Source organism: Magallana gigas, chromosome 9, assembly GCF_963853765.1.
Source record: "Magallana gigas chromosome 9, xbMagGiga1.1, whole genome shotgun sequence".
Classification (NCBI taxonomy): Eukaryota; Metazoa; Mollusca; class Bivalvia; order Ostreida; family Ostreidae; genus Magallana; species Magallana gigas.
In genome coordinates, this window is record NC_088861.1 from 18,541,626 (window position 1) to 18,554,350 (window position 12,725).

At 30.2% G+C, this 12,725-nt stretch overlaps 1 long non-coding RNA gene across 1 annotated transcript; it reads left to right on the forward strand.

Moving 5' to 3' along the window:
• Nucleotides 1–1,443: 1,443 nt before the first annotated feature.
• LOC136271189 (uncharacterized) lies at nucleotides 1,444–8,918 on the forward strand. The gene is made up of 6 exons (XR_010709054.1): nucleotides 1,444–1,572; nucleotides 5,874–6,005; nucleotides 6,214–6,309; nucleotides 7,110–7,241; nucleotides 7,458–7,553; nucleotides 7,659–8,918. It is a non-coding gene; the product is annotated as an uncharacterized lncRNA (long non-coding RNA).
• The last annotated feature ends 3,807 nt before the right edge of the window (nucleotides 8,919–12,725 follow it).

Genomic DNA, 12,725 nt, shown 5'->3' on the forward strand with positions numbered 1-12,725 from the left:
TCCCTAAAAGTGTCTCTGTACTGGTCAGAGATATATCGATATTAAGACAGTTGAGAGTTTAGGACTTACCAAAAACAAATTTCGAGTTTTATCTGAATTATTTACACAAAAGCTACCTACCTAAGCTACCTTAATGTCAATTTCGTGCGATAGACTGGATCAAACTGAGCTGTTGATTGAATCATAGTACATGTATATGAAGTTTTTATATCAGTTTTATATATATTTATTTATATGGCTATTGATCATTGCATTTTCGCCGATTAAATCGAGTCATCTAGGTGGAGCCCTGGTCCATAATCAGGTAGGCTATAGATGTATAGAATTATATATTCTGTTTAACACATATATTTTTTAATGTGTACGTGGTCTGTTCATTATTGATTATTGTTATATATGGACGTGTAATACTATATCACTTTGATATAAGGAAGATAAGTCTTATTTTTATTTTGTATTTATTAAGTATATTCTCAACTGAAAACATTCAATTCATGTGTAATTCCATAAAGATAGCATTGTGTTGATTTGATAATATGTCTGTTTTTCTGATGTATGCTAATAACTATTGTTGACCTTTTTAAGGTTCTAAGAGATACATGGCAAAGTAGGCAACATTCCAGGAAAACTTCTTGTTGAAAATTCCTTTGTATATATTGTATATATATATATATATAAACAGATTTTTAAGTATTCCGTAAATCATTTATTATTGTTATCAAAAATGAATTTATTTTAGATATTAATACATTAAAGAAAAATCTGATAGAGCTTTAGACTTTGAAATATGTTTGAAGAAACAAAATATTTGAAGAAGTGGTTCATTTTATAAAGTATATACTTCTGGTTTTCAAGGTCCAAATTGCAGCCAGAAAGGTCGTTATTCAAGCTTTGGCATTAAATGCCAATCGAATTTTTGTGTAAACAACACCGCTACAGTCAAGTATCAGGATGCAGAGCAGTAAGTAATATTTTTCCTTCAGCTGAAACCCATCATATACTAGAAACCAGTACATTGAATTGAACCTTAGCCTTACGAGTGACATTTGTATCATGAATAAAAAAGATTTATTTTACATTAAATGTGATCAACAAATGTCAACAACGAAAAAAATCGTAATGTATTCAAAACATTTTCTATTTAATTCCTGACAATTTCGGGCATTTTATCATATTCAAATAAAAATAAGATATTATTTTGTGCATTACCTTGTTTAATTATGCATATTAAATGGCTAGCTACGTGTACTTTTGTAGTATTGCAAGTATATAGCAAACTTGACGTACTTCCACAAACTGGTGATACTCTAAATTAATTAATATTTGTGATATCCGTATGTTCGATAAAATTGATATTTAGGGAAGTTGGAAGAAATCAAATTGAACTCACTTAAATGTTTCCTTTTACAATAAAAAGGGAAACTAAATACATTTCCACACATACGCAAATCACCGACGGTTTTTAATTTTAAATCAGAGAATAGATTACAAAGATGAGATCTTCTGTTATGAATCTTTGGATAACATTATTGTTAATATCACTTGTGGATTTAGATGTGGTCTCTACAAACAGTGCGTATTGTAAAACAGAAAGATTTTAAATTTTTATTTGTATTATTTAAACTAATGGCTTTTCACATTAGTTGTTATCATTGGTTCTTCATAAGATAAACATAAATAAACAACATGTGTTTTTGTGCATGTCTTCCCTTTTGCCGTTGAATTAGTTTAGTTTAAGAAATATTTTATTCAAAAATTTACATATAAGTATATAAATGAATCTGGATTGAGCAGCAGGCAAAGATAGCCTATATTAGTTCTCTCCATCTGAGATCAAGGTATATATATTTATAATACTAATAGTATATACTTTCCAAAGATTTACGTGGATATTTACTAACTTATAAAGAATATAGCAATAAAGGATTTAGATGAATAATAAGATAATGATAGAAAAACAAAACAAAAGAGAAAATAGAGATAAATATACACATATATAGTAGTTATAATAAAATAGGCTCAGTAATTAGTATATGTAAAGTACATTTAGCACAGTGTTACTCATTGTTAATTTACATTTTAAAATCTTTTACTGTTTTTTTTTTATAAAATGATGAACTTGGTCAAAAAATGATATATTTTCTGCTAGAGATAGACAATCATAACTATGTAGTAAAATATTATTATCTTTTGATATGTCATGTTCACGCATGTATCTAAACAGAGAGTTTCTCTGAGGATTATAACATTGACAATAAAAGAAAACATGAAATGAATCTTCATAGGAGTACCCACATCTTAAACATTTTGATGATTCAACTAAATTATGATTATACAAGTCTGCATTAAATGTTACTTGAGAAATTTCTTAACTGGCAATGAAGTATATTTTAATGTCGTTGTCCATGGTTGTATAATTTAGATTTTATTTTATCTACAAGGTTATTGTTTTGCAAGCCTTGCTTAAATTTGGCTATACTTGTTGCAGATTTTAAATTGTTTGGCAAAGTGTTCCATAACTTAACTGTCGAGGGTAAAAAACTATTATAATATGCAACAATTCTGGTAATTGTAATGTGAAACAAGTTATTATTACGTAATGATTAATTGTGTGAGACTGGGAGACACTGTTCAACCATATCATACAAATATTTTGGTTTATAATTATTAAGTATTTTATACATGAGTGTAACTTTGTGTTTTTCCTTCTATCGCTTAACGTTTCCCACCCTAATTCATTATATAAGTTTTGTCTTGAGGAAGTGCGCCACAGTCCTGTAATGATGCGCCCAGCCTCTACTTGTACACTTTCTAACAGATTGCTCTGTTCATGTATACAACTATCCCATACTACATCACCATATTCTAAACAAGGACAAATAAAGAAAATGTAAATTTTGGTTAAAGACTCCCTGTTTAATTTATATTTAAAAGTACGAAGAATATTTAAACGTTGACATGCTTTATCAAAAATGTTTGTTATATGTTCAGACCAGGCTTGGGGTAATGCTAAATGTAATGGTAATGCATTGCAATGCATTACATGTTTTCAAGGTAATGCTAGTAATGTGTAATGCCACAAAATTAGCATTACAAGTAATGGTAATGTAATTCATTACTTTCCAAAATCTAATGTAATGCTGGTATTACATGGCATTACTTTGCATTACTATGCTTATTTATGCATGTTCACTTTAAAAAAATGTGATGAATAAATGAATAGTTGAAATTGAATTTGACTAAATTTATTTTTCAGAAGAAAGAAATAATTCTTGAGATAAAAATGTTTTAATTGTATTATTAAAAACAGATTTTTAAAATTCATTTTTGAATTGTTAATATTACTAAATATAACAGCACAATTTCATAACATTTTAAAGAGTGTTGTTATTAAGAGTTTTTAATCATTTAAACAATTTACTCCAATTAGTTTGCACTTCAAGAAGAAATGTGTTAACACTAGGATAATCTAAGTATCAAAACAATCTATTGTTATAAGAAGTGCTAAACACCCCAATCCCCTTCCCTTCGCTATGTCCCAATAGAATAGGAGACAGACATGCACTTTTGAAAGCAAAATGAATGCACTGTCCATCCATGATGAAAATCAATATCACTTCCAATATTACAACCCATTTGAAAATAATTTTACTTACTTATTCTCTCTCTCTCTCTCTCTCTTGTATATTAAGTACACTGTACATTAGTTTGGACTGATAGAAAATACAAGATTCATGTATTTGTTTCTATTATTGCACTTAATATATCCTAGTAAGATAAAGATCGTCAAACAGTACTTTTCAGTCCAAGCTTCGACTGCTCCTGTAAAACATTTATTTAGTATAACTGGGAAGATTTTCAAACTAACAGGATGCAGTTAAAAGATGAACCCTTTGAAACTTCAATCATAAAGTGCAACAGCAATCTTTTGTCTTAAAGTGTCCTCAGTAGAAAGAAATACGATTCAAATACAGTATCTTAGGAAATATAACCCGGAAAAACCATCTGTTTATGAATTAATACAATTAAGTGTCCAAAATTATAAAGATTTGTGTAATCTGGGGAAATATCTCTATTTAGCTTTTGATGACCGCAACATTATTCCATAAATAGTTTTTTGTTATGCATATATTTCTGTGTCTCTATTTCGTATCCTACATTGTATCATGCCAAATGTCTATAAATATCATTTTACTTATGTTATATGTTGTTCATAATGCCACAAGGAGATTATATATTGAGCAAATAAAGAATGACTCTTGTAAAGTCAGTGAATTTGAACCTGATACTGAGCATGAACCTGTAGATATGTTAAAGAGTGTTTTATATTTGAAACATTTGCAAGGACTCTTTATTAGCTTTACTTTTTAAAAACAAAGTACTGGTAATGGTAATGCATTACTTTACTCATGTAATGGTAATGTAATGCATTACTTCAAGACAATCAAGTAATTGTAATGGTAATTTAATGCCCAAATTCATGAAGTAATGGTAATGTAATGCATTATTTTACAATGTAATTCGCCCTAAGCCTGGTTCAGACCAACAAGCAAATGATTGGAGAATTAATCTGAGATGACAGTGATTTTGCTTAAAATCTAAATAGTTTATTGTATTACCAAAGAAGATATCTGGATGTGATTTATCTGACCGAGTAAAGTTAACATTTACAGTTTTGTAAGGGTTAAACTCCACCAGCCATTGTGTAGACCATTTAAAAAAAAAAATTCATGATCATTTGTTAAAGATATTGCAGGTCCTATTGTATCAGCGTCTACAATTACAAAAAGAGAAGTATCATCTGCAAATAACCGAATTTGATTTTCAAAATTAAGAGTGATATCATTTATATATACCAAAAAAATAATGGACCAAGTACAGAACCCTGCGGAACACCAGCATTTATACTTTGTTTAGTAGAAGAATATCTCTCTAACAATACTTTTTGTTCGCGGTCAGTAAGATAATTTTCAATCCAAAATAATATGTTCCCATTGATACCATTTGGTTTAGCTTATATAATAGTCCCTTATGCCAGACCTAATCAAATGCTTTTGCAATATCACAGAATATAAATCTAACATCTTTTCCTTCGTCTAGATAGCTAATGATAGTATTATATATTTCCAAAAGTTGATTCACGGTAGAATCTCTAGGTTGGAAACCCGACTGGTTTTTAGATAATAATTATGCTCTAACATGTAGTTGTAGAGATATTTAAAAATATTTTTTCCCATAATTTTGCATAAAATACTAGTTAAAGCGATTAATTCATAGTTTGCTGACTCTTTAGGGTTACCTTTGTTTTTATAAACTGGTGTGATATTAGAAACCCTCCACACATGAGGGAGTTGTTTATTACCTAATGATGAATTGAACAATTTTGTAAGGGGTCTAATAATGGAAGGGATAACATTTTAAAGTATATGTGGAGGAATATAATCGGGTCCTGGATGTTAAGATGGATTAATATTTCTTTGTTGATCTTCTACATCCTGGTCAGAGATGCAAAATATGTTCATAGAAAATAGGGGACCAGGTCCCGGGGTGGGGGTGGGGGGTAAAAGGGGTTCTGAACTATCATCAACTCGTGAAACATTTGCAAAATAATTGTTAAGTATATTAGCTTTTTCAATCGGATGAATAAATTTTTACATTGAATTGTTGAATTGCACTGCATTCATGAAAATGTGCATGAATATTGTATTTTTAAGATTAGTTACAAACTTATTATAACTTATACTTAAATCAAAAACTAGAAATATTCTGTTTTTTCAATGCGTATATCTTCTAAAAGCTAAATATAATCCGACAAAACCCCCAAAGAAATGCATTCAACGACTAGCTTTGTGTATTTCATATATAAATTAAAGATTGCTTGACGGGATACCAAGGACCCTTCTGTAACATTACATGCCGTTATCCAAACTATGGAGAAGACTGCCAGTCAAAATGCGTGTGTGGGGAAGAACAGTGCAATCATATCACTGGATGCCTTTGGAATAGTAATGTTTTTGATATGTTAACTATTTCAATCACAGTTAAATAAACTATCTATCTATCTATCTATCTATCTATCTATCTATCTATCTATCTATCTATCTATCTATCTATCTATCTATCTATCTATCGACACATCTATCCATTCATCCATCTAACCATCAGTAACAGTTTGTCTTTCTGATTGAATCAATTGATTATGTTTTGTTTCAGATGCAACGAATGGTATGCCTGTTAAAGACACGTCGCATTTTCTACTTAATTCAACATCTGTCAATAACTCTTCAGAGGAGGGTAATAATTCAACAGGTATGTTTTAATCCACTCATAAATATTTGTAAAATAAGTTTAGAAAACAAGTAGATAGTTTGTATTAGTCTTAACCCTTCACCGTTTAATAATTTGTTTTTTCGGGTATGCAGCCGAGCTGTTCATTGCATAAAGACAAAGGAGTGTTAATCAGTATTTGCATTTTGGCAGCTGTTTTCTTTGTCATTATGACCACTTATCTAAAAATACAAAAAACGCACTATCATAAAATTAAATACATACAACATTATAGTGAACAAATGTCAATACAAGAAATGAAAATTCGGTTCTTTGAAATGATAGCATATGTATGTACCGTCGTTTCGTAAATCAAAGTGTCGTTGCTAACAAACCATTAAATATCCCATGAAATATATGGGATGTAACTTTGTATAAGTCAAGTACTAAATCTAATAAAACCCTCTATACTTTTTTTGGACATAGAAATCCGCCTAGATAAGATGTCGTAACAAAATTAGCTCAGCAATTGTTGCAAGAATTTAATTAAAGAAGAAAGCAATACAACAGTGTTCGACAAGACAACATATCTTATTTGAAATGCTACAAACGTCCAAATATGACTGTATATTGTTGAATTGCATTGCATTAATGAAAATGTGCATGAATATTGTATTTTTAAGATTAGTTACAAACTTATCATAACTTATACTTAAATCAAAAACTAGAAATATTCTGTTTTTTCAATGCGTCTATCTTCTAAAAGCTAAATATAATCCGACAAAACCCCCAAAGAAATGCATTCAACGACTAGCTTTGTGTATTTCATATATAAATTAAAGATTGCTTGACGGGATACCAAGGACCCTTCTGTAACATTACATGCCGTTATCCAAACTATGGAGAAGACTGCCAGTCAAAATGCGTGTGTGGGGAAGAACAGTGCAATCATATCACTGGATGCCTTTGGAATAGTAATGTTTTTGATATGTTAACTATTTCAATCACAGTTAAATAAACTATCTATCTATCTATCTATCTATCTATCTATCTATCTATCTATCTATCTATCTATCTATCTATCTATCTATCTATCTATCAACCCATCGACACATCTATCCATTCATCCATCTAACCATCAGTAACAGTTTGTCTTTCTGATTGAATCAATTGATTATGTTTTGTTTCAGATGCAACGAATGGTATGCCTGTTAAAGACACGTCGCATTTTCTACTTAATTCAACATCTGTCAATAACTCTTCAGAGGAGGGTAATAATTCAACAGGTATGTTTTAATCCACTCATAAATATTTGTAAAATAAGTTTAGAAAACAAGTAGATAGTTTGTATTAGTCTTAACCCTTCACCGTTTAATAATTTGTTTTTTCAGGTATGCAGCCGAGCTGTTCATTGCATAAAGACAAAGGAATGTTAATCAGTATTTGCATTTTGGCAGCTGTTTTCTTTGTCATTATGACCACTTATCTAAAAATACAAAAAACGCACTATCATAAAATTAAATACATACAATATTATAGAGAACAAAATGTCAATACAAGAAATGAAAATTCGGTTCTTTGAAATGATAGCATATGTATGTACCATCGTTTCGTAAATCAAAGTGTCGTTGCTAACAAACCATTTAATATCCCATGAAATATATGGGATGTAATTTTGTATAAGTCAAGTACTAAATCTCATAAACCCTCCATACTTTTTTTTTGACATAGAAATCCGCCTAGATAAGATGTCGTAACAAAATTAGCTCAGCAATTGTTGCAAGAATTCAATTAAAGAAGAAAGCACTACAACAGTGTTCGACAAGACAACATATCTTATTTGAAATGCTACAAACGTCCAAATTTGACTGTGTATTCTATTTAGAGTTTTTTAAAAAAGAATACCAAATGCATCGCTACATGCCAAGCATATATTTTTAAGAATAGTCCATTCTGAAATATGCTAATTCAAATCTACGAAAACCTATAAGCATTTATAATGTAACTGAAAATAGGTTAAAATGCTCAATTACCCCCTTTTTAAATGTGTTATATCGCAAAAAGGGGTTATTACGCGCATAAAGGCATTATTTATGGAACCTTTTGGAAAAGGTTTTATAAAGCATAAAGACATTATTACGCCTTACTGTAATGCGTAATAACCGCTTTTTAAAAGGCGCAATAACGCAAATTAAAGCGCTATTACTTAATTTGAGAAGATTATAACACCTTTCTTAAAGGCATAATAACAATTTAAAAAAAAAACAACAAACAATATTTACATGAAAATGGAACAGGGGCGCACATTAATTTGTTGTGTTTCAAATTATTAAGAAGGGGGGAGGGGGTAGATAATCGTGTTATTTTAAACCCATTTAATTTCTTTTAAATGAAGAGCTTTTTGTAAAGACAGAGGAAATATTCAAGTTGTAAATCTAAAATATTTCACACTCAATAATAGTTTATGGCTGAGGAAATAATGTCACAATTTGAAAGGAATCCGATAATTACTTTGTTAACTTTCCAGCCTACTGAAAATGGTTTCCCATTGATAGGGCTCGTTTCATCCATCTGTTTCTAAACTCATATTGTTCGAACTCGAGCAATATAACTGGATAAAAACCCATCCTCACTTAAAATGTGATTGTTGTATTAGGATATAGATTTGTAACAGATTTTGAATGCTTAGTTATTAAAAGATATATTCATTTTTTACTGTTTGATTCCTTTATTGTGGATTAAACTTTGTAGGGCCCTTTTTCTTGAATTATTTTTTATATAGCTTAATTGGCAAAAAAAAATTTGGACCGGAGTTAATTGTATACATGTAATTACTGAGTCAACATTATTTCTTATAATTTCTGTTGGGATCTATGAGATTCATGATAATTGTGACAACAGGAATTCCAATGACTCAACAGTATGTGTTAATGTCAGCCTGCTGGCTAGAACTTGATTCAGAGGAAGATGGCGTACCATTAGAATACCACCATCCGCAGAATTAATTCGACAACGACATTTTTAAATATATCCAAAACATGAAATACGTTTATGTTGATATTTGTTATTCTGTTTCAAAATTTCTTTCTACGTGTATTAATGCTATACAGGGGGAATAAAATTACATTTTGCTTTAAATATTGGTAAGACGATACAAAGAATATCAAAGGATAATTTGTAACATAAAAAGGTATGCCCCTATACGCTTCCGTAGAAAAAAATTATTACACTTTAGAAAAGGCGTTATAATGCCTTTTGAAAAAATGTCATTTCGCATTTTGGAAAAGCGTACGCGTTATAGTGTCTTTTAGAAAGCGTTATTACGCCTTTCTAAAAAGCGTTATAATGCTTTTTTGAAAAGGCGTTTCCATGCCTTGCTAAAATGCGTTACAAGGCCTTTTTTTGCATTATGATGCCTTTTGAAAAGGCGTTATAACGCCTTTGATCGCTTATTTACCCTTTTTGAAAAGGTGTTGTACGCCTTTTAGAAGGATGATATAATGCCTTTTAGATGGCTTTAAAATACTTTGGAAAATGCATTATTACGCCTTTGCCTTTGGTTTTAAATTTCAGTTACATAAATGATATAAATAGGGTTGAAAAATCAACATAGTACACCCTCGATTTAGTACCACAATAGCTGTAAAGAGAATTCCCTCGTACTTTTGATAAAACAATCAAGCCATGAAGGATTTTACTGCTTTTATTGAAGTTAAAGTGAAAGAGCTATTGAGAACAGACATGCAAAGGATTTTTCAGAGGAATCGTACCGTAGAAAGAAGAATATTATGTTTTTCATTGGAAATTTTAGAGACAACTATTTATTTATATACGGAACAAAGAGGACCGAGTTGTTGAAAGTGGCGGAATTTACAGGGTACACTGCATTGTGAATGGACTAAACAAGAAATGTTGGAAATATTGTAATTTTGACCGGAATTTGCAAGAAAAGACAGATATGAACAGAGTGATCTTACTACTTTTGCAAATTTCGAATTTTAAATTTCCCAGTGACGCCTTGTTGTTACGATGTTGACCCGTACACAGGATATTTCTTAAATTTTAATCGTAAAGAAAAAGAAAGAATCAAATTTTATATGGGTATTTTATAGTTAATTTAACAGTTCCTTACTTTATTTTAATAATTATACTACAAATCGTTATTTCAATACCGTGCTATATCATCACATTTCAAATTTCTCGCTATATATTTTGAAAGCTTTAAAAGCACTTTAAAGTTAGGTTGTAATTGTAATTATCAAATTGCAATTATAAATATCAACATTTGTTATATGACATTGACGCTCGAATAAAAGGTTAGTTCTGCTATGCTTCAACGTTATGAGTGAACACGGGAAATCAACAAATTACACGCACTTGACAATATAACTCCAAATGAGTTTAAAACATAAGCTTTTGATTCTGACCATAATACCTTAAACATATAAGGACATTGAAATTAACAAGAGGTTTCACGCGTACACTATTTAACTTAAAAATGTAAAACTGCACTAAAAACTGGATTCTTAATAAACCTGTTTTTTTAATTTGAATTTGCATCGAAGTTGCTATTGTTTTCGATAATGGTGACAATTAATTTGAAATAGTAAGAATAAACCAAGATGAACTTTGAGGTAATATGATTATTTAAGTTGACAATTTGCAATTAATAGAGAATTTTAAAGAATGTTTTAAACAACATCGGTCATGTGGGCATAGTAGCTACCGTGCTTAAGTCTTAAATGTCCATTGTGCCTATTTCTATAGAAGCAAAAGGGAGAATCAGTATTTTTGTCCTGAGCCTGACCATACTGTGGTTTCATTAATTTTCGTGGGTATCAATTTTCGTGGATTTTTTGAAAAACACAGTTTCAAGGATACGTAATTTCGTGGCCAATGATCCTATCAATACAAAATGTTAGTTGATATTGAACTTCAATGAACATTTAATTTCGTGGATCAACTTAACAACGAAATCCACAAAAATTGGTATTCAACGAATATTGATTAAACCACAGTAATTCTGTTTTTGAAACGTGATTTGTTAAGTTTTAATCAGCGTATATATCTTAATAAGAGAAATGACAGTTTATTAACAATTTTTATGAACGGTGTAAAAGATTTAATTGTTAAAGGATACGTGTTTGTTTTTGCAGTCCTCTCATCCGAAGAAGGGGGCACTATGTATAGTGTCCAGAAATGGCTTAGCAATGAAAGCATATTGGGTGCATTGTGCATGATTGATCCACGATAAAATTCTCGGAATTAATGAGAGGGAATATATAGCTAATTGTGCGATTAGTTCAATCGATATATCTAAGATTAAGAATACATGTAACATAAGAATAAGCTGCAAGATAATTTCGGCAATTATGATTTACATAAGATTTTTATAGAACATTACTCCATAAATATTTCAAGAGGAATATTGTTGCGAATGGACTTGATGGTGTCAACAACTCTTCTCAAATGCGGAAATAAAATTAAACAGATATTTGCCATTAACTATATCATAGAGGGAAAGCAGACGTTCCTCCTGAGAAAAACATCTGGCTTCTTTAACATTTGCCCATTATTGTTATAGGCTGACGATACGGCATTAAGCCTGTTAAAGAGTCCCGTCCTGTAAATGTCTATAAATCCGGATCGTAAAACGTTTTTTACAGGAAAAATCTTTTAAAGTAAAATTGAAAGAGCTTTATATAATTATTTAATAAAATCTTAAAGGGTCAATTTAATGATTTGAAATAATGTCAACATAAAGAATATTTTGGTAACAATAGAAATGTTTTAGGGATTTTTCGATAAACTTTCAAAGGCCTTTAGCAAGAAAAGTATGTAATAGGTCTAATCATATAAAAGTTAATTTTCACACTTTAATAGTAAGGTTACATTGCACAATTGTAGGTTTCTATTAGTGTCATTTTTGCGCCCCTTGAGTAAACGTAATCCTTTACACTAGTAAATTATTTACAATTTTCTATAAATATTAATTCTCTTGTAAGAACTTGTTTATAAATATATTTTCCATAGCAATGGTGTTAACGTTCCAACAGAAAGAGGGCATTGTTTACAAATCGGGTTTTTGTTATTAAGTTTATAAAGAGGCTTATTGGAAGACAGATAATCCGAAACCTTTGAAGACAAAACTATATTTCATGTATGTTTTATATATACAAAAGAACTTCGGAGAAAGGTAAATCTATCTATCTATCTATCTATCTATCTATCTATCTATCTATCTATCTATCTATCTATCTATCTATCTATCTATCTATCTACAGTAAAACACGGTTATAGCGAACATGCTTATAATGAATTGACGCTTACAGCGAAGTGAATTTCATTCCCCAAGTCTCTATTTCATGTTGTAAACTTGACGTATATAACGAATTACGCATATAACGAAGTCAAATTGGCTGTCCCTGGGACTTCGTTATAAGCGTGTTTTACTGTAT